This window comes from Taeniopygia guttata, chromosome 2 (genome assembly GCF_048771995.1).
Source record: "Taeniopygia guttata chromosome 2, bTaeGut7.mat, whole genome shotgun sequence".
Taxonomy (NCBI): domain Eukaryota; kingdom Metazoa; phylum Chordata; class Aves; order Passeriformes; family Estrildidae; genus Taeniopygia; species Taeniopygia guttata.
In genome coordinates this window covers 109,564,986-109,592,852 of record NC_133026.1, presented here as the reverse complement: position 1 = coordinate 109,592,852, position 27,867 = coordinate 109,564,986, and the positions used below count along the sequence as shown (strand labels likewise).

Sequence of the window (27,867 nt, the reverse complement as noted above, 5' to 3'; positions counted from 1 at the left end):
GAAAACATTACTATTTTTTTTCTTTGATGAAATGGCAGATCATTTAAAATTACATTTGAGCCAGGACCAGGCGATCTGACAATTTTGTGATATATTCAGACCTTCCAGTCTTGTTCAGACCACTGAAATTTGCAACATTTTGGGAAATGTCAGGTCTTACTCACTTGTTGTCACTCAGAGTGAAACCATAAATACTAGTTTTCTGAAAGTCAAAATCTAAGATACCTGCCTGAGTTATGGCAGTGGAAAAGGAGCACAGATGTGACATGCAGCGGCAAAGGTTTCTTGTCTCTGCTGCTGTTGATCTGCCACCTTCTGCAATCACCAGTTTTCTTACTGAATAAAGGAAAAGGCAGTGCAGTCACACATCTATGTTTCTGAGTAAGTCTATGGGCTGCACTGAAGTGTGTCACAGATGTCAAAATTGCAGAGGTTTCTTTAGACAGGGAGTTATTTATAATATGTTGCTCTGTCTGAGAAAATCAGCATCATCTTCACCTAAGCAGAGTCAAAGTGTACCTGAGAAGCTGGCATGTGATGCTATTTTGCTTCAGTGGAGCTGCACCTGGAGCGATTTAGCTCATCAGATTTGGTTTGATGCATTATTATTTGTACAAACCCAAGTGGAAGATATCCCTGCTTATGGCAGGGGGTTGCAACCAAATGATCTTTAAAGTCCCTTCCACCCAAAACATTCTATAATTCTGTGATTTAAGAAAGAGGAGGAAAATGGTGAAACATGACCAGAAAGTCAGAGAGTTTTGTAAATCCAGTTTCAGTGGTGTTTTAATGGCTTCTTTATTAATGATACTTTACCAGTGCAAAAGGCACTATGAGTGGCACTGTATGTCACTCACACTATGAGTGACGCTTGAGCTGTGCTACAATGTCACTGACAATGAATATTATTGAGTCTGGGCAAGAGCTTGAAATGTTGCTGCAGCTGCATTAGAAACTTTCAGCCCTTAATATCGTTGAGGAGAGCTGGGTGGAATTTTCAGCAAATCAAGTATTTTAATGGACTGATTGCTGACGAGGCAGCTGCTGTGTGCATTGTCATCAGAATACTGAGCTGATACATGAGGCACTTCTATTATATGAGAGATGAAAATTTTCCTTTGACTCTGCACACAATTCAAATTTGTTCAGAATTAATCATCACTCTTTCTCAATGGAGAGCACTCCATTCTTCCTCCTGGACCTACCTAATCATACAGTGGTCCCAAACTGTGATTTGGACATGAGCACCCATCTCATTGAAGCATAGCAAATGGATTGCTTTTATAACTGACTCTTTTAATATGTAGAGTTACTGTATTTATATTTACTAGTTGCAAGCATCTTGTGGGTTGGCTTTAGTGAATATTTCCCCCTTGCTTCATGTTACTTCTGTGTGTCTTATTCCATCTTATAATAACTTGTGGGATTTTTTTGACGTCTTTGTTTGTTTCTTATCTTATACTGTAATTTGCTTTAGAGAATAAAATATTATTAAACATGAATTATGCATTGAGCAGACTCTGCTAGAGTCTGAGTGGTCTGTTGCAACCAGAGAACAATCTCATTTCCCGTACCACCCTCCCAGCTGCACAACTGTCACTTTCTATTACGCTTGCCTTGAACAATTGAGTGTGGCTTGTAATGACAATAATTGCCTCAAAATTGTTTGTCATGTTTGCCTTGTTAGCAACAAACTACTAACTGTTGGTTACAATCAGGTTCTCTGCTATTGCTCCATAATTACATCAGGGAATTCTTGCAGCCAATAATAGCTGAGAAATTAGAATTATCTTTTCACAAGTAATGTTAAAATGCTTGCAGACCATTCACTCTATTCACAGCCACTCGTTTTTACATCAGCAATCTACTGGTAAGTGAAGCCTGCCCCCGTGTAAAAGGCTAGCTGCAGATCTGTGTCCTTTTGTATCTCCAGAACAGTTGTATTAGTGTTGTACATGTCCTGTAACAATAGTTATTTCACTTTGGCAATATTACTGCCCATCAAGCTATCTCTTCCTTATGAACGTACTGTAGAAGGCAGTCTGCTTTTGATTCAGTGTGCAAATCCCTGTAACTACGCTTAGCTGGATTTCTGAAAGTGTTGTTTGGTTTGGGTCAATATTCTTTGGTTTTTCCCCTATATTAGCATATCTCAGGCTGTTGCCTCCTATTTCTCTTTAACATCAAATAAAAGGAGGGGCATTCTGCTACAGAGATTTAGTTTTGCTTTCCAGTAAAGGCACTTTATCCATTTTATCCTTTCATATGTACCAATTGACTTTAGCAGAGGCTATGTGCACAGATTGCTTGATTTAATTTGTCTACTTCCTTATAGTAGAGGCAAGAGGGTTTTTTTCATAATTACTGTTAAAATCCATGCTAGGCATTGACTTCCTTTTTTTTTTTCCTATTGCATATACTATGGAATAATATAATTGAGCATTTTTTTCAGGAAAAGTAATGTAAAATAATGTGCTTTAAAGAAATTTAATTTAGCCATTGATTCTTCACTGTGTTATATTTTAATTAAGGAAGCTGTTAATTTCTTTTTTTTTTGAACAGGAAATTCCCTGGAGACATTGGGCTGTCTTTTTGAAAGACATTTTTAATAGAATTTTCTTTGAAGCATTTATTGTTTGATAATATATTTGTAATGCTGAATGTTTAAAACTATTAGTATTTTTTTAACCAAATGAAAATAGTTTGATTACAAGAAGAAATTAGTATTTTTTTTTCATCAGTATAGTATTTTGTAATAATAAACCACATAGGAAGTGGTTATATATATTTTCCTGAGATTTGTGAAGAGGTGTTTTCAAATAATGGGTTTAATGTTGCTAGATAGTCACCATATTTGTTGTCCTGAGGCAGAGGGATGTGCCATCTCTGGCACTTCTCAATAACAGGATGGAAGAAAAGATGCAATCATCCTGAAAGTTTCAGGATAGGCTGAACTCCAGTGGTGTTCTCCAAGTGTTCCTGAACACCGATAGCCTAGTTTGTGAGAAAGATAGTAGAGTTGTTTTGCAGGCTGACTGGAAACAGAAAGATACAAGAACAATTAGATTTTAGCATTAACAACAGGTTAGAATACAGCTTGATTTGTCTGGTTAAGCCTGCTGGGAAGTGTGTCAAGCTCAGGCAGTCTCTCCAGTGCTGCATGCCCCGTGGACACTGAACAGTTCTGACCACTGCAGGAGCAGCCTTCCAGACAGACAGACAGACTGACAGACTTCAGAAGCTATTCAGAGCCACTCTGGGAAAAGATGTGGAGGAGCACTCTATTTAATTGTCTTTGTTGGCTCTACTATTGTGATGCTGAGAAACCACTTCAGAACCTCAGTTGTAAGCATTGGCATTACTAATAGAATAAATTAAGATAAAAGCTAAATTTATGTAATATACAACTTTCAGACTTAAGTGCACAGAACTGAAGAGAAATTGATGCCTTAAGGGAGCTCCAAGAATCTTTTCTCCACTTTCATCAGGACACTGGCCTTGCAGTCAGAATGTGGCCTTCCAGCAGAAAGATTGCCTTGAGATCAGTCTCTGCTGCAGAGGTTCCTGCTTATTGGGATAGCTCCATCATTGTGTTTGAAGTCTTTCCTCAGTGCTTCAGTTTAACTTCAGTGTTTTACAAGCTTCCTTTCTTGTGACATAAATCCAGGAGTCAGTTTAATGCATCTCTGGAGGACTAGTGACTGCTTCTACTGAACTTCTAACTGTTCTGATATCCCATGTGCTTTCCTGGGTAGTGTTCCCTAAGCAGAAGGCAGAGTAATCCTTGTTAATAACTATCCAAGATCCCTGCTAAACTGTTAAGCTTTTGTAAAATTAGTATTTCCTTCTGACTGGAAGGTTGAGTTCAAATCTCTATGCTTAGCTTTTTGTACTCTGAAATCTGAATTTTTTGCAAGTGTAGACATTGGCAAGGGGATGTAAACAAGATCATAAACCAGGAAAAAAACCCATGTGTTTCACCAGCAGCTTTTAAATAAGGCAATAGTAATTGATACTTTGGGGCAATAATTGATTAGAAAATTTGATTTTTTGCTTTGAGAAATGTAATAAAACCATAATATCAAGAGACTAATCTTAAGAGTGATAATTGCTATTACTAATTTAATAGGAAAAGAAATTAAGAAATGCAAACTGGGAATATTTTTTTTCCTTTGCAAAAGCAATATAGAGAGATGACATTTCGGTTACACAAAATTACTCTTCCAAGAAGAACCAAAAAATGAAATATAATAAAATTTTAATCACTTAACTGGCAAATATGTACAGTGAGTTTGTTATGTCACACTATTTAAGTGTCTCATGAATGGTTATTCTGAGGGGAGCTGATGCTGCAAGCTGTCAAAGAGAGAATGGAAAGACAGAACTACATGATGTGGGAACTCTTAATGTGAATTCCTTGGAGTGGAAGAAATAAGCTCTCTTCAAAAGGAGGTGGCACAAATAGTGAGAGCAGCAGTGTGTCTAGAGAGCTTGAAAGTAAATGTAACCAAACAGTGCTTTAAAATGAGTTTTTAAAAAGTCTCCTTGCATGTGTATAAAGAAGCTATAATTCTTAGCAATAGTCTTTGAATAGTTTTTAGGTCTGCATATATCTTCTAGGATTTGTCTGTTAAAAAACAGTTGGTAAAAGATTTAAAAAATATATCCCTTCATCTTTTAATTATATCCCTCTGAAGTAACTGTCCAAGGATTGTATTTGTATCAGAAGTTTAAAAGAACTTTGACTTTTAGTGACTTGGTTTTTAGATATTTTATCCAGCGTAATCATCTCCAAAATACATCGATGCAATGAAAATCTTACTGAAATAAATCATGAGAATTTCTATGAGCTCCAGTGGAGACAAAGGTTCACCCTGCATGTTTTCATAATAGGTACTCTGTAGCTGAACAAATTCTGAGGTAGTTAATATGGGTACTGAAATTGCTGTCTCTTTAATTAAATCATCAGTGCAATTTATGCAGTGATGATAAGTTTTAATTCAGCAAGTTAGCCAAGCTGTCTGTTCCTGTATCTTAATTTCTTCTTTTTGCTACATTTCTGCCATTCTGTACTAGTTATATGTGCTCTCTAGGAACTGTTCTTCTTAGATTCCTGGAGCAGTATATAATCCTTGATTATTCCTGTAAGACTGCAGTCATAGACTTGCAGTTGTACATATTATTATATCTTCTGCAAATATGTCTTACTTTAATTACTTACTTACTTACTCTTGGCAAAGACAAATATTTTTCTCTTTTCTGAACCATCTATTCTGCAGTGTGCTTACATTCACCCCCTGGACAAAGTAGGGCCTAAAATGATTGCTTGCTCTAGAAGTTGAAGAAATGGTGGTGACAGCATTTAAAGGCAAATGGCACAGGTAGATTTCAAAGAGTGAAACAGCAGCCTGGCCAAATTTCTCATAATAATTTAAGAAAGAGTGTTCCATGGTGATCCTTGAACTTAATTATGTCCATTGACATTGTAAAGTGTTGATTTCAATAGGATCTTTCTTAAATGCAGCTTTTCAAAGGAAAGGGTAGACATGGTAAAACTATTATTTTTCTGAGAAACAATTTTTCACCACCTAGGAAACTGTGTACACTTCTAGCATTTTACAGGCAGCTCTGACACCATCATGGCCACACAGAAGAACGGGGTTTTTTGCGAAGAACTTCTACTGCATGGATAATTTACTAAGGGAGATAATGGTAGCCTATTTGTCCTTTCTGTTTCTTAAAACCCCTTCCAATGTAATGCCTGGTTTAGAGTAGTCCAGTTCATAGAATCATGGAATTATAGAATCATAGAATCATGGACTTACAGAATCGTAGAATTGTAGAATTATAGAAGAGTAGAGTAAGCTGAGTTGGAAGGGACCGTCAGGATCATAGAGTCCAACTCCTGGCCCTGCACAGGAAACCTCAAGGGCCACATCCTGTGCCTGAAAACATTGTCCAAATACTTCTCAAACTCTGTCAGGCTTGGTGCTGTGACCACTGCCCTGGGCAGCCTGTTCCAGTGCCCAAACACTCTCCTGGCAAAGAACCTTTTCCTGATACGCAAACTAAACTGACTAAGCTTCACACCTTGCGTCCTGTCACTGGGCACAAGAGAAAAGAGATCAGTACCTGCCTCTCTGCTTTCCCTCACTAGGAACTTGCAGACTGCAGTGAGGTCTCCTCTCAGTCTCCTCATCTCCAGGCTGAACAAACTAAGTGACCTCAGCCACTCCTCATAAGGCTTCCCTTCAAGGCCCTTTGCCATCCTTGAGGCTCTCCTTTGAATGTGCTTAAATAGTTTAAAGTCTTTTTTATATTGTGGTGCCCATAATTACACACAATATTCAAGGTGAGGGCACCCCAGTGCAGAGCAGAGCGGGACAATCCCCTCCTCTGCCCAATGCTGTGCCTGGTGCCCCACAGGACAGGGTTGGCCCTCCTGGCTGCCAGGGCACTGCTGACTCATTATCAACTTGCCAGTGACCAGGAGCCCCAGGTCCCTTTCTGTGGCACTGCTTTCCAGCCTCTCATTCCCCAGTCTGTACATACAATCAGGATTGCCTCATCCCAGATGCAAGTCAACAGTCTGAGTGGCAGTTCTGTTCAGTTTATGGCTTTTAGGTTTTTGGGTTTTTTTTTGTTTTTTTTTTTTTTAGGCTAGCTTTGTGGCATTCTAGTGCACCTGCTGTTTATTGTAGATACTTGAGGTGAGCCTCTGTGAGTAGAAAAGAATTCTGCAATATGGTTTTGGGGAGAAGGACAACAGGCATGCCCCAAGTCTGGCATGTCCCAAGTGAGCATACTGTAATGGAACAGCAGCCCTTTGCTTTTTATCTGAAATATGTTGTAGGACTGTGCTATTTGTAACCTGGCAAAGTCCTGGGCATGAGCAGACTGGCCAGAAAGATCTCAGGCCTAACTGATCATCCAGTACACACATACAAGGGGACAGCTAGCATACCAGTGTCTGTGGTTCTTTTAATGTGTTGGCAGATAGAAGAGAAATAACTATTTAGTTTTAACAGTTTCTGCCTTGCTGAATTAATTTCTCATAATAATGAGTTTCTTTAGAGATATTTCTGTCTTGTGGGTCAGGAAGAAATCTAGTCTCCCATGCTGTCTGACTACCTCTTGGGAATACTGTGATTAGCTACACTTTGAACCTCAATGAAAAACAAGGAGAAGCCACTCTCTGGATTCCCCCATTATTCCTGCTCAGAGTGAAAACTGTCTCCCTTCAGCACCCTTCAAGGCAGGAAAATGCTACTTATTCTACTTTCCTATGTGAGTATGTGGTGGATGCATTTCCATTTGTTTCTCCCTGTCTGTACACATAGATGTGAACTGAAATCAGTTCTGAGGAAAAATCCAGACAGTAGAGGATTAGAAAGGCTGTGTAGGGAGTTGCTGAGATTGAACTGCAGTCTAGTTCTCCCTTCTGAAATGCCCACTTTCCTACTCATTTTGGTTTTGGCAAACTTTGTCAGTTTACACTTGATCCTGACTTCGAAATAATTTGTGATGATACTAAACAGCATTGAGCCTCACGCAGATCCCGGTGGGACCCCACTTCTGATAGGTACCAGTTTGAAAAGGAGCTGTCACCACCATCTTCTGGGTGCACCCTGTCAGCCAGATCCCCACCCCCCACAGGAACCACATGTCTGTGGGTCATACCACATCACTCTGTCCAGAATGAAGCTGTGGGTAAACATGTCAAAAGCCTTGGCGAAATACAGGTAGACAATGCCCACCTCGTCCCATAGCAAGTGAACAGGTTACTTTGTTGTAGAAACTGATAAAGGCTGTCCAGTACGATGTGTCCTTGTGGCTTTTTTCAATCACATGCTTCATCTGACTTAAGGTAGCCCCTAGGAGGATTTGTTCCATAATATTCAGTCCCAGGGACCGAAGTAAGACTGATGAGCCTATAACTTCCTGAATACTCCTGTAAGACCTTCTTGTAGGTGGGAGTGGAGTTAGTGTTCTGCTAGTCTCTTGGGATGTCCTGGGATCTCCAAGGCTGCTCCAAGATTATAGAGAGCAGATTGACAACAATGTCAGCCAGGTCTCCTAACAACACCCTTTGGTGAATACCTAATAGTATTTCCTGTAATAGTTCCCACACCAAATCTTCCTCTACAGTAAGTGGGACTGTGTTTGCATCAACCTGGATTTTTTTTCCCAAGGCCAGGCCCAAAAGTGCAGGTAAAGACAGAGGAAAGGAAAGTCTTGAGAACCTCGGTGTTGCAGCATAATTTGTGACTTATTCACCTTTCCTTTTTAACAGGACCAGTATTTTCCTTCTGTTTTTGGTTGTTGCTTATGTACTTGAAGAACACTTTATTGTGGTGGCATATCTTGCTTTCTTGTTCTGGTGTGCATGGAAGAAGTTTTGTTTGAATGTGTTTCAAGTGTATCACAAAGTGTGTGCCATCTATACCAGCTTATTTTTATCTATTCAGCAGAGGCAGCAGTGAGAAACAGCAGATGTCAGTATCTGTAGCTCCTATCAGAATATTACAGGTTATATCTGATGGACAGCAGTAGCTAAAACAATTCAACAGCACATTTTTCCTCCAGGGATGCAACAACAAAAATAAATGTGATGGCTGTCTCTTGTACAAGTAGGTTCCATATATATATATATATATATATATATATATATATATATATATATATATATATATGTATATATATGTATATATGTATATGTATATATATATGTATATATATATGTGTGTGTATATCTGTATGTATATATGGATCTGTGTATATACATATATTTATGCAAAAATAAATATGAATCCATAGTGAAGCTCTGTCCATCCTTCAAAATGTTCTTCTGTTACAGGACAGGGGAGTCTTAGGGGCTTCTTCTCAGATCCGTTTGCAGTGGTGCTTTGTAGGGCAGGCCAGAGACTGAGTGGAGAAGACTTGTGTGACAATCCACCTGGAGTGCTGTGTGCAGCTCCAGGATCTTCAGTACAAAAAAAGATGAGTAGCTGTTAGATTTGCTCCAGAGGAAGGCCACAAGAATTGTCAGAGGGATAGAACAACTCTTCTGTGAGGACAAGCTGAGGGAGCTGGTGCTGTTCCTCCTGAAGAAGAAAAGCCTCTGAAAAGATCTTAATGGAGCCTTTCAATATTTAAAGATGGCATATAGGAAAGTGAGGGAGAGACTTCTTTCCAAGGCCTACAGTGACAGGATGAGAGTAATAGTTTTAAACTGGAGGACTGGAAAAGGTTGTCCAGAGAAATTGTGAATGCCCCATCCCTGGATATGTTCAGGGCCACGATGGATGGAGCTTTGAGCAAGCTGGTCTAGTTGAAGGTGTTCATGCTCATGCAGGGGTTACAAAATGAGACTGGTCTCAATGTCTATTCCAACTCAAACCACCCTTTATTTCTCTGATTGCACTAATCAAGGAGAGAACACATACACTCCAGCTTGTAAGACCTCTGTCAGAAAAGAGACTTCTGGACCATTTCAGGTGGAAAATATTTTTTCCTGCCATGCCTGTCTGGGCAGCCAGTAAGGTAGCAGCATCATGAAAGGTCCCAAAATTGAAGAGCGGGTTGAATAATTTAAAGCTGGATATTCTTGTTACTGGAATATGATCAGGAGGTGTTTCCTTCCTCCTACCACCTTTCATTTGTCTGCCTTTGTTGTTAAAAGGCTTTTTTCCCCTGCTATCATTTAAACATCAAGACAGTTTGAGAAGGAAATGAATTCTGCAGTGAAAAGCTTTGTGCATTGGTGTCAGGTGATAAGGAACATTTTTTTTCACAAGTTAATGTAGTTTTTGGGGAAGAATACTGAGGCTTTTTTGTCTGTAAGGTGTGGATTTTAGCAGGAGAGAAATAATTTTTGTAATAATCCTTAGTTCTCAGTCTAAGGAAAACTGAAATACTTCTCAATACTTCATCTTTGTTTATTTGCCAGCTGAAAGTATGTCATGGGAAAGGAGAATGTTAGTAAAGGAAAGAGTGCTGTGTTTTAAACGCTTGTCCTTTGAGGAGAATGGACCAGTGTAGAGCGAATGGAAAGGTATCCTATCTTCATGCTTGTTTCTGGCTTGGATTCTGAGTATGAGATGAGAAAGTCAGTTTTAGCAGCAAGGAAAAGCAGTTTTCCAAAGAGTTGTCTTTTGGACAGGAAGAGAATCAGCAATGATGGCCTTGGCAGAGGCATAAGTGGTAGGCAGAACTCTGAGTCATATAGAGAGGTGGCAGAAGAGGGAGAACTCTTCTGCCATTGATACCTTTAAAACCACTGCTCTTGGTGAAGTTTTGCTAGTTCTCTTCTAGTTGCTCCCTGAGGAAGGTGTTTAAAAGAGTATTACTTGCCAGTGTGTGAAAGGAAAACACCAGTGCAGGCAAATTTGGATGTCTTGCATCACACTCTCAGTGGGCTTACACTGGTTTATAGCACCTTTTTAAAACAGAAGTATTATTTTCTGTTTACAATACTGATTTCTGTGGCAGCTGATAGTTGTTGGTGCATCCCTGTAAGCATGAAAAATACAGTCTTAACTTCATTAATTATTAGCACAATATATCAGCCCAAAGTGCAGTGGAAATAAAGCAGACCTATTGATGTTCACTTGCTATCCATTTTCATCTTCAATTGGTGAAGAAACCACATACATGTTTGTGGTAAACACCTGTGTCATTTCAGTATAACAAAATCTGTTTTGGAATACCAGTAAGTCAGTAACATGGCATAAGTGATGTGCCTTATTATATTGTCTGTGTTCCAAAAGAGATGCTCTCACCTCTTCCACCTACCCTCTGCATGTGGAGTATCTTTTCAAAGCAATCTGAGAGTTTTTGCTTATGCATTTAAGCTGAAGGTCTGATTCAGTAGTTTTATTGTTCAAAGTAGTAGTACTAAAGGAAGCCTATTTAACTGGGAGCATTCGGAGGAATATTAACATCTTTGTTAAATGTACTCATCCATACAACAAGAGTGACATCTTTTTCCAGTGACTCAGAGTATCATTAATCCAGAAGGTTTAGAGCTATTAGCAGAGGTAGCACAGCTCAGGAAGGTTGCTCTCCCATCTCCCTAGATACATCAGAAGTCTAGTGGAGCTGTGGAAATGAGGCAAGACAGGATGGGTCTTCTGTCAGAGGAAGGGGCTTGGACAGATGACGAATGTCTGTTGCTTTGCGTCACAGCAATATATGTATTATTTAGAAGCTGGAGGTATCAGAAGTTGAATCATGACTGAAGAAGCAGTATGACTGAAGGCCAGAACATACCTTGCACCATCTAAAATAGAGAAAACAGAAAAATCCAAACCATATGTTTTAATAAATTCAGTTTCCAGTTTGATGATGCTGAAATTTATTGATGGCTGTAAGTAATGTGTTCCTGGAACTCTGGTGAATGGGTAAAGAGGAGGAAGGACATTACTGTAATATTCCTTTCACTAGAGTGAATAGAGATGACGGAGGATTTTTGGCAACTACAAGCTCTGTTGGGAGTAAGTTGTGGAATTAGTGGAAAAAATTCCACCTTAAATCTAAACTACACCTTAATGAAATGTGACCAGTTTTTGGAAAGGAAGTATGGAGCACTGAAAATGTTTGTATTTGTTTTGTTTTTTCCCCTGGATATGCACACTGACTCAGCACTGAATATATTTATAATATTTTTTCTTTCAAAAAATACATTCTTTTGATATTAAAGAGGAACAGCTTTTACACTAAGACAGAAATCTGGAGGATATTTTAAGATCCACCTACATCTTGTGAGATAGTCTTTACTACTCTAAATTAGATTCCCTAAACATGCCAAATATAAGGATGAGTAGAACATATGGATTGGCCAAAGGTATCTGAAGTAGGAGCCTTTTTTCCTGCCTGCCACAGCTCAGCCTGAGGTGTGGCAGGCACTGTTAGTGACACATTCATGCAGGAAGGATAGGCTAGAAGCTTCCTCTCTGGTAAGAGCTCGCTGACTGCATGACATAATTACATAAAAAGCCCTAGGAAAGCTGTGAGCTGCTCATGTTCCCAAGGTAGGGCTGAGGCCTTTCTTTTGGGTTTCTTCTTATAGCTGTATGGATCTAGTTCAGTCAAGCTTTGGCAGATACACAGAAAGCCAGTGAATTCCTTTGTTTTTGCTATAAATATGGTCATCAATGAATCCTTTTAAAGTCTTTGTCTAAAAAAAGGTGGTTTAAACTTGAGCCCTGGTTCTAGGACTTTATTATCCAGTGTTGGGGCCTTATGGATTGCGCATCCACCTCTTCAGCCAAAATGAGTTTTAAGTGAGTTGAAGAGTACTGCAACATGGAGAGGACTTTAGCAACTGAGATAATATTAGATGGTTTCACCAGTTACTATGATTCCAAATTTTCAGTTTGCTTCAGGGTCTGCCTTGGGCTGGAGTCCCCTCAGGATCAGCTGAGTGCCGAAAAATGCCTCAAACACACAGCCTTTCCTTATTATCTCTCACATGGGAACTGCTGACACACTGACCCTTGTTCCATTTCAGGACTAATTCAAACACATGTGGAAGTGGGCTCAAATTTTATCCTTTTCCATTGAGATTGCCACTTCCTATTGACTTCACACTGAGGTAGAGGCACTTGTGTTGCACAGCTGGATGAAACTGGTCCCTGTTGTGTGGGCTCTCATTGCTGTGTTTCCAAAGAAACTACCCAGGAACACACAGGAAGAGCTGAAGGCTGTACAGGAGGGTTGGCTCTCCTCAGCTTCTGGCTCTGAGTAGGCTTGGGAGGAGCAAGGTAAGAATAGGAATTTTAACTGATTAAATGACTGATTCCATGTTTCTTTTGCTAGGACATGTCAAGAATCCTAAGCACCTCTCATTTATGCACAATATACTTCCTGGGTTTGGAGGAGAAAGGAACATACTGTTTTCATAGAGATTAAAGAATAATAAACAGTGCACAGGTTGCTCAGCTAAACTTATCATTAACAAGTTTGGCTATGTCTTTAAGAAAAGAGTTGGTTTGCTCAGCTAAACTTATTAACAAGTTCGGCTACATCCTTAAGAAAAGACTTGATTTGACAATGAAAAGCAATCATTCTATCTGAATAGACAAGTATTGGACATAGACTGCCAAGAGGTTGTCTGCTGAGCTCTTTGAAAATATGAATGTTTAGCTGCAAAAGTTTTAAACTTGTTCTTTCTGAACTGGCCAACCTATCGTAATCAGTCAAGAATAGGTTCAATGAGTATATGCTGGAAGATATTCCTTGAGGGGAGAGATTTTTGCACTGGCACTAATATTTTACACCACTGCATTTCCCGGTGTGTGTTCATATCTCTTTGGACTCATTTTCTCAGTGTTAGTTTCTTTCAAATAATCTGCCTTTGGTTAAGTAGGCTTTCCATTATTTTAAAAAGCCCTATTGCATGTTAAAGGTTCACCTTTTTGACAGTGTTGGATTTTCTGTCTTAGTGTCCACAAATATGTGCAAAATTATGAATAGAATGGATTTTCTAGATACTGTTTATGTTCTAAATCTACACACGTGGTGCAAAATCATGTTTTTGTGACAATTTTAAGTTGTGAAAATCACCTTGACACAAAGGTCCATCAGAAGGCAGTAGATTTCATGCACAGGTGGACACAATTGTCTTTTAAATAAGAATCAACTTTTCAGATTGTTCATATGATTTATCATTTTTTCACCAGCCTATGAAAGAGAAGACATAGAAATCTGTTGAACAATTTTGACTTAGAGTTTTTTGGATTTAGTGTGAAGGTGTACTACTATGTGAGGGAGACTGCTACTCTGAATCTGAAGTATATCTGAAAGAAATAGTATGAGAAAACTAAGTGGAGTCTTAAATGGGCAAGTGGGAGGCCCTCAGGCAATGAGAATTTGATTTTAATACTGCTTTCTTACTAATACTGTATAAGTTTTTATTCTTGGGAGATAAACCCCCTTGATTCCCTGTGAGAAAAAGATAGTTAATACGATCTGTAAAAGCCATTAAGTGTTTGTTAGGCATAAATATCACAAAAGCCTTTTTACTAGTCACATGGGCAGGATAAGATGGCTAATATTCAAATATATTCATATAGATTGTCCTCTTTGCCTTCCTGGATTTTGTGGAAAATCTGACTCTTTCTTATTGAGCAGTGTGGGAAAGCTAAAAACTGTAAATCTATACCCAAGTCCCTGAACTACATTTCAGATAATGTAGGTGAATGCAATGTCATGACAAAACTTTAAATAATCAAATTAAATGAGCAAAAGCTTCAGCTTTAGAGCTGAGTGTCCCTTTTTCAAGCATCAAATCCGTGTCTTTGAGGTTGTATTAAGCTAATGTAGACTGATTTTTCAAAGGTCCTTGAGGCTTGCCCTTTACTGGTTCCTTTACTAAATCACCACAAGGCATCCTATCTATTTTACAATTGCTGATAGGCACTGCAATATGACAGTTTAGCCAAAATGAATGAAAGATCATTAAACAGGATATTTTACTAAATACTGACAGTGTCTGGCTCTACATATGACAATGTCTGGCTCTCTTGCTTGGAGTCATGGCTAGCTACAGCATGTGACAATGTCCTCCTGTCCCACAGCTCCCAGTCAAGACTGGGGATGGTCTCAAGCCCTCTGCAGAGCAGTTCTGACTCACAGGTCTGAGGTCTCTCCAAACAGAGTGTGTGGGCAGAGTGAGGCCTCTTGGCCTGCTGGGGAGCCATGAAGTTCTTCCCTGTTCCTTTTAAGACTCAGTTTCTAAATTGGTCCCTCAGAATGTTGGGCAAATATTTATTAATTAATCTTGGAAAATTTTAAAACATCCACTGCTGATTCAGATTTGGGTTTTGATGAATAAATTTGCAAACATATTTAGCTGTGTAATTTTTCTAAAATCAATGAGAGCCAGGTCTCTATCTACTTATTGTGTAAGAGTTGTGAAATTATACAGGCATTAACTATGGGTTAATAACACTAATAACATTTTGCTGCAGTTTTTCTTTTGTGGATTTTCTCCTATTTTGTTTTCTGAAAAGCATATTTGTATTTTAAATCATAATGTAACCATCAATTACTGTAATAGCCACTAGAGGTCTACTGATATCAAAATTCCACCAACATCAATTATTTCTGCAAGTATTAAAAATGTTTCATCCAAAAGAAAAAAACTTCTTATTAAATATAGTTTGCTTTGTGAGGTGTAACGTTTAAATTATCTGAATTTTTAACCCCTTAGAGATGTTTTTAATTAAGTCATATTTAACTGAAGTAAGGAAGGGTTGAAATGTAAAACTCACAACTGAAAAGCGACTTAGAAGATTGCCAAATATATTCACACAAATAAGTATATTAAAATGTAATTCACTGGATAGAATAAATTTTTTTGTGGTTAACCTTGAAGCAAACAATGTTTTAATGAAATTGTTCTACAATTAATGGCCTCTTATGGCATTATTGAATTCTACATGCCTTTACAGATTATTTTTATTTTTCGGAAAATAAATCGATCTTCAAACCTCCTTTTAAGTGACTGTAATGTGATACCTTGTAAATTTCTAACAGCAAGTGGGAGCTAGATTTTACTGCATTTCCTTTAGGTCTAATTATTCATCACAAGAACAGGAATGTACTCAGTGGGACAAAAGGGATAAAAAGTAACATTAAGGACTTTTTTTCTGGTGAGTTCCCCACCAGGTGACAAATACTTCTTCTTGGTCAAAACAAACACAAAAACCAAAACCAAACAAAATGGGTAAATTTCAATTCCCTGTGATTCATGACCTCTTTGCCTAGAGATTGTGGGGATTCAAGCTGGGGCATGAGAAGATCCCATACCTAGCTAATGGTTAGAGTTAAACATGACTGACTGTTTCTACTCAGCACAATGTTCTTACATCCTTTTTGTTGTGGCCTAACAAGTCATGGAACAGTAGCCTGTGAGTTTCAGAAGTGTAAGACTCCTCAGATCTCATCTAATGGTACTTCCTGTTTGGTGTCTGACAAGTGAAGATACTCTGTTTTTTTGCCTTTTTTTGAAAGAAGGTGGTATCACAGGCAGTGTCACAAAAGCAAGCTGCAAAGGATACAAACAAGGCCTGATTCAGAACATTTGTAAATCTTTCCTGACACGTACTTAAATGTATTAGGTGCTTTGTTGAACTGGGATGAATCTTAGTAGAAATATTTATTGCATATTGTGCGAGTATTGGGTTTTGTAGTGAAATATTGTTTGCTTTCTGACTGTATTGTGACTGCTGCATTCCCCCAGTTCTTAGCCTCACACTGTCTCTTGCCTTGTGCATAGTTTTCCTCACTCACTGAAAGATGAGGGCTGTGACAGTGTAGTGACTTCAGTTATTTCTGTGTGTGAAGTCAGTAGCTTATGGCTGGTAGCTAAGGTAAAGGAAAATCTACAAAGTCTATCTCTTTGCTCAGAATATTTAATGGGAAAAAATCAGATGGATGCATCTGTCAACCTTGATATTTATGAAGGTGTCCAGACCTACCTCTTACTAGTGTAAATTTATGAGTGTAAATGTCCACTTTGTACATAAGTCATGCCCAAGATAGTTCTCACTTATTGCATTTTGTGGGAATATTTAATTTCTTTCCATCTTCAGTTTAAAGACAAAATGTCACATGAAGAGGGCAAAGCTTTCCTTAAGAAAGACCAGTGAAATTAGTTCTTTTAAGAATATCCTTGCTTTCTTCATTGGACTGTTGGAGAATAAGTAAGTTCTTTGCATGAAAGGAAAAGAGCTGATTCATTTAAGACATTTCTAGGAGGTGTCTCTCTGCAGGAGTATGGAGCAAGCCAGCACCCCATCAGAGATTCTTCTGAGAGAGCAGGTGGTGGAGCTGCTCCGCCCTTTCTAGGGGTTCAGGGAAAGAGTAGTGTGAAGTTGCTGTCAGGACTCCAAAGACGTCTTTTCAGTGAAGCTGGTTAGAGTAAAACAGATTTAGCCAGAGTAGCTGGGAAAAGTGAGGAAAAGGGTGCATTCTGTCTATCCTGTTCCTTAGCATCCACCTCATAGCTCCTTGATGAAAAATGATTTTTATCTGTTTTCCTCTAGTTGAAAACTACAGATAATCATTATTACTGTTGCTACTGTTATTAATGTTATCATCATCATCATCTCTCTTAATTGTCCCCAGAAACTCTTCTGGTGCTAGGTCCTCATGCAGACTTTGTGATGACTGTAGTTTATGTACAACCCCAAGTTGTTTCTAAAGTGCTGGGCAACAGGCAAAATACTGTGACTGTCTGGCTTTCCTCCTGAACATCCCATACTCAAGAGGAATGAATGCTGAAAAATGATTAGTGTGAGGGACAGAAAAGACACAAGATATATCATGGGCATGGGCTATTATGTTTTTCATATTTAAGTAAAAGCAGATGTAAGCTATGTGAGGCTAATGGGGCATTACTTACAGTGTCTCAATGTAGCAAAACTAATGGGAACATTTTTCTTCTTAGCTCTAAAATATAGTGTTTAAATGGAATTATATGGCAGAAAGGGTGGAGCTAGCATGGCATTTTCTCCAGATGTTTGAATTCCTAGTTATTCTTTCACCACAGCTGGTGATTCATCTCTTCAAAGCTTTATTCCCTGTGTCTATGTCAGCAGTATTGTGAACACTTAGACAGTTTCATTTTTGTTTCTGCAAGTAATGGGTTTAGGGGGAAAAAAGAATATTTGGACTAGGAAAATGCACCTTACCATCATTTTTCCCCTGGGTAGAATGGGGTAAATTTCCATCCTCTGGCTTCCTTTCTCTGCAAGAAGAGGATGAGGAGTCAAATGGCAGTTCATTAGCACTTGCTATGCTCACTACTATCTCAGACTGGGACTTCTGCCAGAAACAAAGGCATTAGAAGTAGATGAGAGGAATACTGTTCACTGCAAGAAACCCAATCCTTTCTCAAGCTGGCAGATATAGGATTATAGAATTTGTTGGAAAAGATCATTGAGTCCAACACTAACCCAGCACTGCCAAGTCTACCACTAAATCATGTCCCTTAAGTGCCCCATCTATATTTCTTTTAAATACTCAACCATTTCCCTGGGCAGCCTGTTCCAATGCTTGACAACCCTTTCTGTGAAGAAATTGTTCCTCTGTAACTCCCCTCGCACAACCTGAGGCCGTTTCCTCTTGTCCTGTCATTTGTTACCTGGAAGGAAAGACTGACCCCCACATGGCTACAACCTCCTTTCATGTAGTTGTAGAAAGTGATAAGCCTCCTTTCCTCCAGGCTAAACCACCCCAGCTCCCTCAGTCAGTCCTCAAAAGATTTGTGCTCCAGAGCTGTCACCAGTTCTATTGCCCTTCTCTGGATTCACTCCAGCACCTCAATGTCTTTCTGGGAGTGAGATGCCCCAAATGGTACTTAGCATTCAAGGTGTGGCCCCTCCAGTGCTGGCTACAGAGGCACAATTACTCTCCTTATCCTGCTGGACCACACTATTGCTGATGCAGGCCAGGATGCCACTGGCCTTCTTGGCCACCTGAGCACACGCCAGCTCATGTCCAGTTGGCTGTTGACCGCCACCCCCAGGTCCTTTTCCATTGGGTCACTTTCCAGCCACTCCTCCCCTCAGCCTGTGGAGCTATTTGGGGTTGTTGTAACCCAGGTACAGGACCTGACACCTGGCCATGTTGAAGCTCACACCATTGGCCTCATCCCATTGATCCAGCCTGTCCAAATCCCCATGCAGAGCCTTCCTGCCCTCCAGCAGATCAACACTCCCACCCAACTTGGTGTCATCAGTGAGCACACTGACAGGCCATTTGATTGCTTTGTCCAAATTATCGAGAAAGATATCAAACAGGACTGGCCCCAGTACTGAACCCTTGGGAACATCACTGGTGACTGGTTGCCCCATGGATGTATCTCCCTTACCACTGCTCTCTAGGCTTTCTGGCCACTAAGCCAATTTTTTACACTGTGAACTGTGTACCCCTCCAAGCCATGAGCAGACAGATTTTTCTGCAAGAATGCTGTGGTGTGGCAGCGCTCTGGCCACAGAGAGAAACAGACACTTTTTCAGAACGATTCCTGGGAAAGTCTGTGAGAAGATCAGAGAAAAGAATGAGAAACAATTCTTATCTTAAGTTGCTGCACCTGGTATTGTGAACATGTGGAATGTGTTCTGGAGATTTGTTTACCAAAGGGTGGTTTCTTAATTAGCCACTGGTGATGGTGTTTTAAGTGAAGGATCAATTAGGTCCATGTGTAGCGAACTAGGATATAAAAGATAAAGAAGATTGATCAGCCTTCTGTAAATGCATGGAGTCTATGTAATTTATTACCTGGCTGTAGGGCCCATTGCACTGACACTGTGATAGCCAGTATTGAAAGGTTTACTGATGTCCAGGTAAACAACATCCACAGCCTTTTCCTCAGTCAGCACGTTACTTTTCCTCCAGTAAGCATGTCACATTATCATGGAAAGATATTTTGTCAGTCAAACAGCACCTGCCTTTCCGTAATCCATGCTGACTGGGCCTGATCCCTTGGTTGTTCTGTATGTTCTGTGTCATTATCTGCTCCATGACCTTCCCTGGCTCTGAGGTCAGACTGACAGGTCAGTAGTTCCCCAGATCTTCTTTCTGGTCCTTCTTGTAGATGGGTGTCATGTTGGCCAACCTCCAGTCACCTGGAAGCTGAGTGATTAGGCAGGACTGCTGGTAAATGATGGAAAGCACTTTTTTTGGCTCCCTCAGTACCATTGGGTGGATTTTATCTGGCTCAGTGTGTGCATCTAAGTGGTTTGGCTTTGCCTCTTCTAATTTTCTCCTTCTGTAGCCTCATGACGTACTTGTAGCCCTCCTGAGTTGCCCACACCTTCTTCCAAAGGTCATAAACTCCTTTTTTTTCCCTGAGTTCTAGCTAAATAGTCCTACAGTCAGGCAGGTCTTCTTCCCCATGAGCTCATTTTTTGGCACATGAGGACAGCCTACTCCTGTGCCTTTAGCTTTTCCCTCTTGAAGAATATCCAGCCTTCCTAGACTCCTTTACCCTTCAGGACTGCCTCCCAGGGGCTGCTGTCCACCAGTCTCCTGAAGAGGCTGCCCTCTGGAATTCAAGGTGTTGGAACGGCTACCACTTCTCCTTACTTCTCCAAGAACTAAAACTATAATTTTGTGATTTTTATGCCCAAGATAGCCTCCAGTCACCACAGCACCCACCAGTCTTTCTTTGTTTACAAACAACAGGTCCAACTGGGCATTTTCCTCAACTGGCTCAATCACCAGCTCTGTCAGGGAATTTTCTTCTACATTTTCTAGGAACCTCCTAAACTGTCTCCTCCCTCCTGTGTTGTATTTCCATCAGACATCTGGTACATCTAAGGGCCACAGGAAAACAACACATAGTCATAGTGAGACTTCTCCCATATGCCCTTAGAATATTTCATTTGCCTCTTCATCCTGTTTGGGTAGTCTGTTAAAGACATCACACCTGCCTTGCTGGCCTTCCCCCTCATGCTTACCCAAAACCACTCAGCTTTATCATCACCATCATCAAGCTCCTGTGGTTCCTGCTGTACAATGGCTTCCAGCTCCTCTTGTTTGTTGCCAACAAATTTGACTAAATTAACAAGACAAGCTTTTTTGTTTTGTTTATTTATTTATTTATTATTTTTAAATTTCAGTTCTCCAGAAAATGTGGTTGATTTTTAGGACAGCCGTTAGCTCAAAAGCTCATTCAAGCAAGACCCAATGAAACACTTAAATAAAATGCTAAAATCCATTTTTCTAAACAATGCAGATTTGGGGATTTATTTATACCTGTTCATAAATTATTTCTCTAGTAATTTTGAGAGTTTTGGGCTTCTTTTTAATTTGGAGCACTTGATATCATGAGAGTGAAACTTATGGACAAGTAATTCATGTTTCTGAAGTTCTTTTCACTTAATCTGTAAAATCAGAAACTTTGGCAACTTAAATTAGATGCTGTGTTCATATTAAATGCATTTATTAAATACCAGAGAGACAGTGAACTGGATATGGATACTATACTGGCAAAAGCCATAATTGGTGCTGGTTTTATTGACCAAATCGACATACTGTGTATTTCACTTAAGGCTAGAGTGTCTATAAATTAAATAGCCTCAGGCCTGTGGCTTAGAGACATGACCTGGGTTTGTGTGCTGCAAGCTGGGTGAAAGAAAGCCTTGGAAAGGGTTTCCCTCAGGTATAGTGCAATATACATATAAATATGTGAAGGGAAAAGACAACTTTTCTATATACCGTTGATTCAGTGACTGGAATACTAATATCCCTGTGTGAAGCCTTTACTTGCTGTGGCAGCCTAATGAGACACTGACAGTGGCTGTCTGCTTGTCCTGAGTGAACGTCCTGCATTATGTTGTTTGTGTTGTACTGCAGGATGCTGAAGTGTGGTTGTCTGACTGCTGTCCCCTCGGGAGGCTCAGGAAGAGATGTACTGGATCTCCCAGGAGGCTATCCTCAGAAATAGTTTTCCACCTAAATAAATACCATCTCCTGGGGATCTTCTAGAATAGCAACCAGTGCATGACTGCCAATATCTTTTCATAGTGTGAAATTTTATAGCCTTAACTGTAGAATCTATAATATGAAGACACAGGATGCATGCTCTTTTTGGTATATTGTCATTTACTGACTGAACTGTTTTGGCTTCCTACCTGTTTGCATACGTAACTTCCCTTTTTTTTATACACTACATACAGTTTGAGAATAAGCTTTCTTAAGGACCTATCCTTATTTACCATGCAAAAGGTGAGGTCATCTGTGATGTGTTCTTTGCTATTTCTTAGAGGTGTGTGCTAAACAGAGGAGGGAAGAGTTTCAAGAGTTTAAATTTTGCTGTATTCCTGTGTAAGATTTCTTAGCTGGAAATGTATATCTGTGTATCCTGACAATCTGTAGTGCAAGTCCAGTTCATCAGAGCCACTGATGTGAGCTTTAAAAACAGGTTGTATGTTCTTCTGCAGAAGAGTTTGATAACTTTTTATGGAAGAGTAGCAAATTTGGACTTCTCAATCTGCAGCTTGTAAATCTTTCATATATAAATTGATCTCATATTTGTACACTTCGGGAGAAATGTTCGCTAAAAATCTTTTCTGCTTCTTAAAACTCTGTTTAAACACTGCAAAAAATTTGCATACACAATATGAATTTATTATCATGTTACATTCGGTGTGTTTTCTTGAACTTAATTGCATTATCACACCTTGAAAACTGATGTTATAAAACAATTACTATCACAAAATGCTCTAGGCCTAGAGAGGACACTATGAAGAAGCTGTACAAAAGAAAGAGCTGTGAAATTAAGAGACATTAAATAAACTCCTGGACATTTCATTTTAGGGAAAAGTATGCCTGAGGGAGTGGTATGACAGAGGTTTGTACAGTTGTAAGTGGTGTGCAGTGGTAAACATGGTATTATTCTATACTGTTTTTCATACTGTATAAATTGTGTCACAATAAAATGATCAAGCAGTGAGATCATAAAAATCAGAAGGCATTTTTGCACACAGACAATCACTAAGTTGAGGTATTAGTGTCACAAAATGTTGCAGAAGCAAAAAAAAGCCTGAAGTGAACATAGTCCTAAAAGCATAGATAACCTGATGGCTATAGAATATATTTTTAAAAAACTTCCCTCTGAGAAGATGATAAAGCATTGATCGCTGAAAACTGCAAGGATGTAGTAGGAGAAAAATCAACATATTTTGCCATTCCTATAGTCTTTTGCCCAACATCTGCTTACAATTGGGATATTTGGCCAGATGAATCTTTGCTTGACCCACTGTGGTTATTTGTCCTTGTTTTTAGATTTCCAGCCATCATATCTAGATGTCAAATACTTGATGGAATACACTGCATAGTATCCAGGAAACAGAGTCCTGCAGATAAAATAAGTGAGGGGATTTCCTTCACCTATCACAGCATCAGAGAGACTATAGCAAAACAGGAAGGAAAGGCAGCATTCAGTTGCATATGGTGTTGTGAGCCTGCTGTTGGATTTTTGTTCTATGTTGTCCTAATTATCCTCATGAACCAACATAATGACTGAGTGTAACTTAAATCTCTGTTTTAGCTCTTTGTATTGCTTAATACACTTTTTGTCATCAATGAAGTGGAATTCTTTACTGAAAAGCATCTGATTATTTTGTGCTAACATGCTGAATTCAACCATCCTGAGGCTTTTTAGAGTCTGTTACTGCTGCAACTCTTTTTTTTTTTTTTTTTTAATGGAGACTATGTTATTAGATGCACCAGTGGTTACACAGGGAAATAAATGTACCTCTGAAAAAAATTACTCTTGTTGGTGTGGTAGAAAAAAATAGCTTAACAGCAAAAGTAGCATTATGAGAGTGACCAGTGTGCAATCCCTGCTCTGATCATGAGAGGGAGAGAGGCAGATTCAGGGATTCAAAGGGTTTGTGCTTCTTTCCTAGTAATCTTTGCCCTGGTCAGGTCTCTTGATGTTTTTGGTCTTGGTTCTTGTCTGGAGAATGGAAGGGATAATATTTCTTTAAATCCATGTATTTTCTCTCTTGTCCTGCTTGATTTTTATGTGTACTCACATGTGTGGGTACAATGCTGCTGTATTGGTGACCTGATACAAGCAGGAGTTTGTAAGTGCTAATGCAAGCACATATATGTTAAGCAGAAATTCTAAAAAACCTCCAAACTAACCAACCAGAAGAAAAACTACCTGAGGACAAAGAATAGGCAGGTCTTAATTTCAGTCCTTTTTCTTCTCTATTTCCCCTCTTGTATACCACTGACACGCTGACTTTCTTTTCCTTAACCTTTCTCAGATGGCAAGAGCAATCTCTCTGAAACAAAAAGCCTGCCTCCAGTGATGCTCATTAAAAGAAAAAGTAAACTGTGAGGGGTCACTGCCTGGACTCCATGGGCCTGCCTCCTCCTCCTCGAGTGCTCTGGCATGTTCCTCAGGAGTTGCACTGTGCTGCAGCTGGAGCTGCTTGTGCCCACCCTCATCTCCCTCTTTGTGCAGAGTGACACACTGGTACATGCCTTGGAGGCAGAGCTCAGTGGAGACGCAGGTGTTGCAGGCAGCCCTGCAAGATGTGCCTACTGGCAGTGTCAAACCAGTGTACCAGCTCTGCAAAACAAACCAGAAGCACACATCCAGCCTTCTCATGAGGAACCAGCACCACAGGGTACTGGCTTTAGAAAGTGAGTCTCTGTGTATCCATGACCTTTTAGTGATTTAGTGGCAGGAAATATGAATAAAAAAAAAAACCCCAAACAAACCAAAATCAAAGGGATTTTACTCTGTTAGTGAAAATCTGTAAGGCTGAGATGCAGGGTAAAAATGTTGCCATTCTCATTTTGATATAATCAAAGCCTTTATGTAATGTGAATGTTGGTGGGGAGCAGTCTTCCTGAATCATGTCTACTAGTGGGAGTTTCAGAACCGATGCATGGGTGGGAACTAACAATAACCCCCCCCACATCTCTCCGCTGCATTGCATGGATGGGACTAGGCTGGTAGCAATAATCATCGATATTATCCTCATCTATTTGGGCTCGTATGGGGGACATTAGGCTTGTTGGCATTTTTGTTTTAGAGGATACACTATGGATGTGATATCCCCTTCCATCTTCCATTCCTCCTCCATGGTGAGTACTCTTAGGTCAGATTTATAGCACTATCCCCTCTTTGTCCCTATTAGATATTCCTTAACATTGATATCTGTCTGTGAGCATTAGCTAGCAGATGGAGTAAGCATAGATTTTGGCCCAGGTAGTGCTCTCATGTCTCAGCTTCATTTGTTTGTCTTTCTTATCTGCAGTGCCTAAGTGGTTCACTTCAGGGTAGATGTCCTTGGAATATTTTCTTCATATCATTCTTTGAGTCTAATACCAGCTGTACTGAATCAGTCAACTGCCTTCTCTTCTGGTGATGTAAGATAACAATTTAAATGAGGATTACATAATTACTGTCTAGAAACTAGTTTAGCTGTTGCACCTGCCAGGTCCAAAGGATTATTCTTTCTATACCTGCTGATGAAGCTTAACAGCGCTTTGGAACAAGGTGGAAAACTCAAGAGGAAGTAAAGTTCTTCACACTCTTCCTCATGTCCTTTTGAAATGCTATTGTTTCATCCTCTCATAGAAGTCTTCCAGAGGTGCACCTCATAGAAGAGCAAAGAACCAATGCAGGTACTTGGATACAGATCAGCTGTGCTTAAAAGGTTGTACCTGGTATTTGTGAACTATCTGTTTTACAGGTTGCACTTTCTTTAGCTTCACTGTATTCTCTTCTTCAGTTGTCATTCAGCAGCCATGGGGTAACATGAGTAAATTTCTTTCAAATCCACTGATGTCTACTGAACCAGAATGAAAATGTGAATGTTCAATTCTTTTCCCATTTTGGGTGTTACCTGAGTATGATGCTTTGTAAAGCCAGAGCTGGATAGCTGCTTATCCTTCTCGCCTCTTTATAGAGATGCAAAGAAATAGAGCATGAGCTGCTTCACTTTCGATCTTGATCTTCATGGTCTTATACCAAGTATTTATCCTTGGATTTTAAAAGATAAATGACTGGGATGCTTTTTTGTCACTTTTCTGGGTCACTAACTTTTTGTATTAGCTGATCTTGATTTCTCTGTGTATCTGTCATAAATGGCAACTCCATGAGAAACATCATCAGCAAATAAGGTTTATGTAAACTTTGTTATTTACCATGATCTTTAAGACAGAATTTATTTAAAATGTTTTCTCCTGCTCTGAATTCATAATTAATATAGTGACAGAACAAGGGGAAATGGCTTTTAACTGAAAAAGAGTATATTTAGATTAGATATTAGGAAGAAATTCTTTCCTGTCAGGGTGAGGCACTGAAACACATTGTCCAGAGATGCTGTAGATGCCCCATCCCTGGAAGTGTTCAAGACCTCAAGCTGTATGTGACTTCAGCTCCCTGGTCTAGGGGAAGGCATTGCTGCCTATTACAGAGGGGTAAGAATTAGAGGATTTTTAAGGTCCCTTCCAAGCCAGACTATTCTATGATTCTGTGAAAGCCATTCAGGGAGCTTTAAATAGAACATCCTGCCTGGCATGACTGGGAAAGGGGCATTTTTGGTCTTTCCAAATTGTTTGTTTACAGAAACAAAAGTCATCTCACTATGTGTTGTTGCATAATTTCCAACTTCTTTAATGTCTTTAGTGTCTTTCTCCTCAACAGTAAGCTAAATTGATATGTATGGGAAAAGAAGCTGTACATTTCTAAAAAGACCAAGTATTGAATAATTGAAAACCAGACTTCCTGTTACATTGAAAACAGACCTAAACACATTTAAACACAGAAATGCACAGAGGGTCATCCACAGTACTGTAGTGACATGATTTGGAGTAATAAGAAGGAAATTTGATGCAGCTTCTAAAATTAATTTCATTTGAAACCATGAGCACTACAAAAAGGATTTATCATACTGATAATTTCCCATAATGTCATAAATATGAGCAATGAAGCAGAAGTTGCTTCAATAAAGCTAATCTAGATTAAATTTTCCTTTCTTAACTAAAGGTAGTTGAATTTCTTTAATGCTCAAAGAATAAAAACTTAGATTTCCTGGACTTTTCAAATCAGCTGAAAAAGTCAGACTGCAGTGTGTCATAGAGATGCTACTTTCTGACTGAAGTGATGAAGCAATAAATAATCTGGAGGTCTTAATTTTTGTCTGAAAACTACTGCATGATACTTTGCCCATTTGGATAGCTTATGCACAAAGACATGAGTATGTAGAGCAAAATTCATAATAATAAACAGAAATAAATTAGCTTCTTTAATGGTGTTAAATGTAAATATAAGAATCTGAGAATTAATATAATATCTCAAGTTTAAAGAGACATATATGAATCATCCTGTCCAACTCCTTGAGTGTCAGAATTCACAGAACTGTCTAAACCTAAATCATGTCACTAAGAGTGTCATCCTTGAACTCCGGCATGTTTTGTGCTATAAATTCAGAGAGTATACTTCAACTCTGTATAACAGCAAGAACACTGAGCGTGCAAAACATGTGATTGTAAATGAGCTCTGTTATCTCAGAGGACTGAACATTTTCATTTGTCCAAATTTACATGTTGCTAAATGGAGCCTTTTTGTGATAGTACCCAGATCATATTTAAATTAAATATTTTAGGTACACATGCCTTGAATTTCCTAACTGGGAATGTAGAGTTTAAGGCTCACACTTAAATTTTAGGTCAAAAAATAATCTGACCTTCAAAGCATCTTGCATTGAAATGGAAGACAGCAGACGTGACTCTTGCAATGCTGCAGCTGGTATCCAGGGAACTGCAGATGAAAAAAATCAGAGATCTCCACTGGTCAGATTGGTACAAAACTGTCCTGAAGAGCAGGGCTTCTCTGCAGGAGCACAGTAACACAATGTACTGTAGACTGATGAAGGGGCAGGAGCTCAGACCTGTTAGGAGTAAAAGTGTTACTGTGTGGAAGATTCGCTGGGCTTGTGGCTGGTGTAGGGTACATCTGTGTGCAGTTCAGTAAAGGGTCAGGGGCTGCAAGCTTGAGCACTGGAACACCCAGACATCTGGAGGAATTTCTTCATGGAAAGGGTTTTTAAACGTTGGAATGGACTGTCCAGAGAGGTGGTGGAGTCACTGTCTCTGGAGGTGTTCAAGAAATAACTGGATTGTCACTTTGTGCCATGGTCTACTTGACAAGGTGTTGATTGGTCAAAGGCTGGACTCAATGATTTAGAGATCTTTTTCAACCTAATTGATTCCAGGATTCTGTGACAATGGAGCTGGATGGCAGGAGGGTAAGTCAAGGAAACATGCTCCCTTTCTTCTCCATCATGCCTGTGGCTGTTGGCTTATGTCAGGGTTGAGAGAATA

At 39.4% G+C, this 27,867-nt stretch overlaps 1 protein-coding gene across 6 annotated transcripts in view; it reads left to right on the top strand.

The window, feature by feature from the left end:
• NOL4 (nucleolar protein 4) overlaps positions 1-27,867 on the top strand; it is a 188,126-nt gene that overhangs the window by 56,998 nt on the left and 103,261 nt on the right. Inside the window, exons 1-2 of one of the 6 annotated variants that reach the window (XM_072924607.1) lie at positions 24,458-24,621; positions 24,795-25,164. The exons of 4 other annotated variants lie outside the window; for them this stretch is intronic. The gene's annotated coding sequence lies outside the window, so the exon portion shown is untranslated. Of the gene's footprint in view, positions 1-24,457; positions 24,622-24,794; positions 25,165-27,867 lie in introns of those variants that run through there. One more of the 6 variants, XM_030266148.4, reaches the window with a different exon arrangement.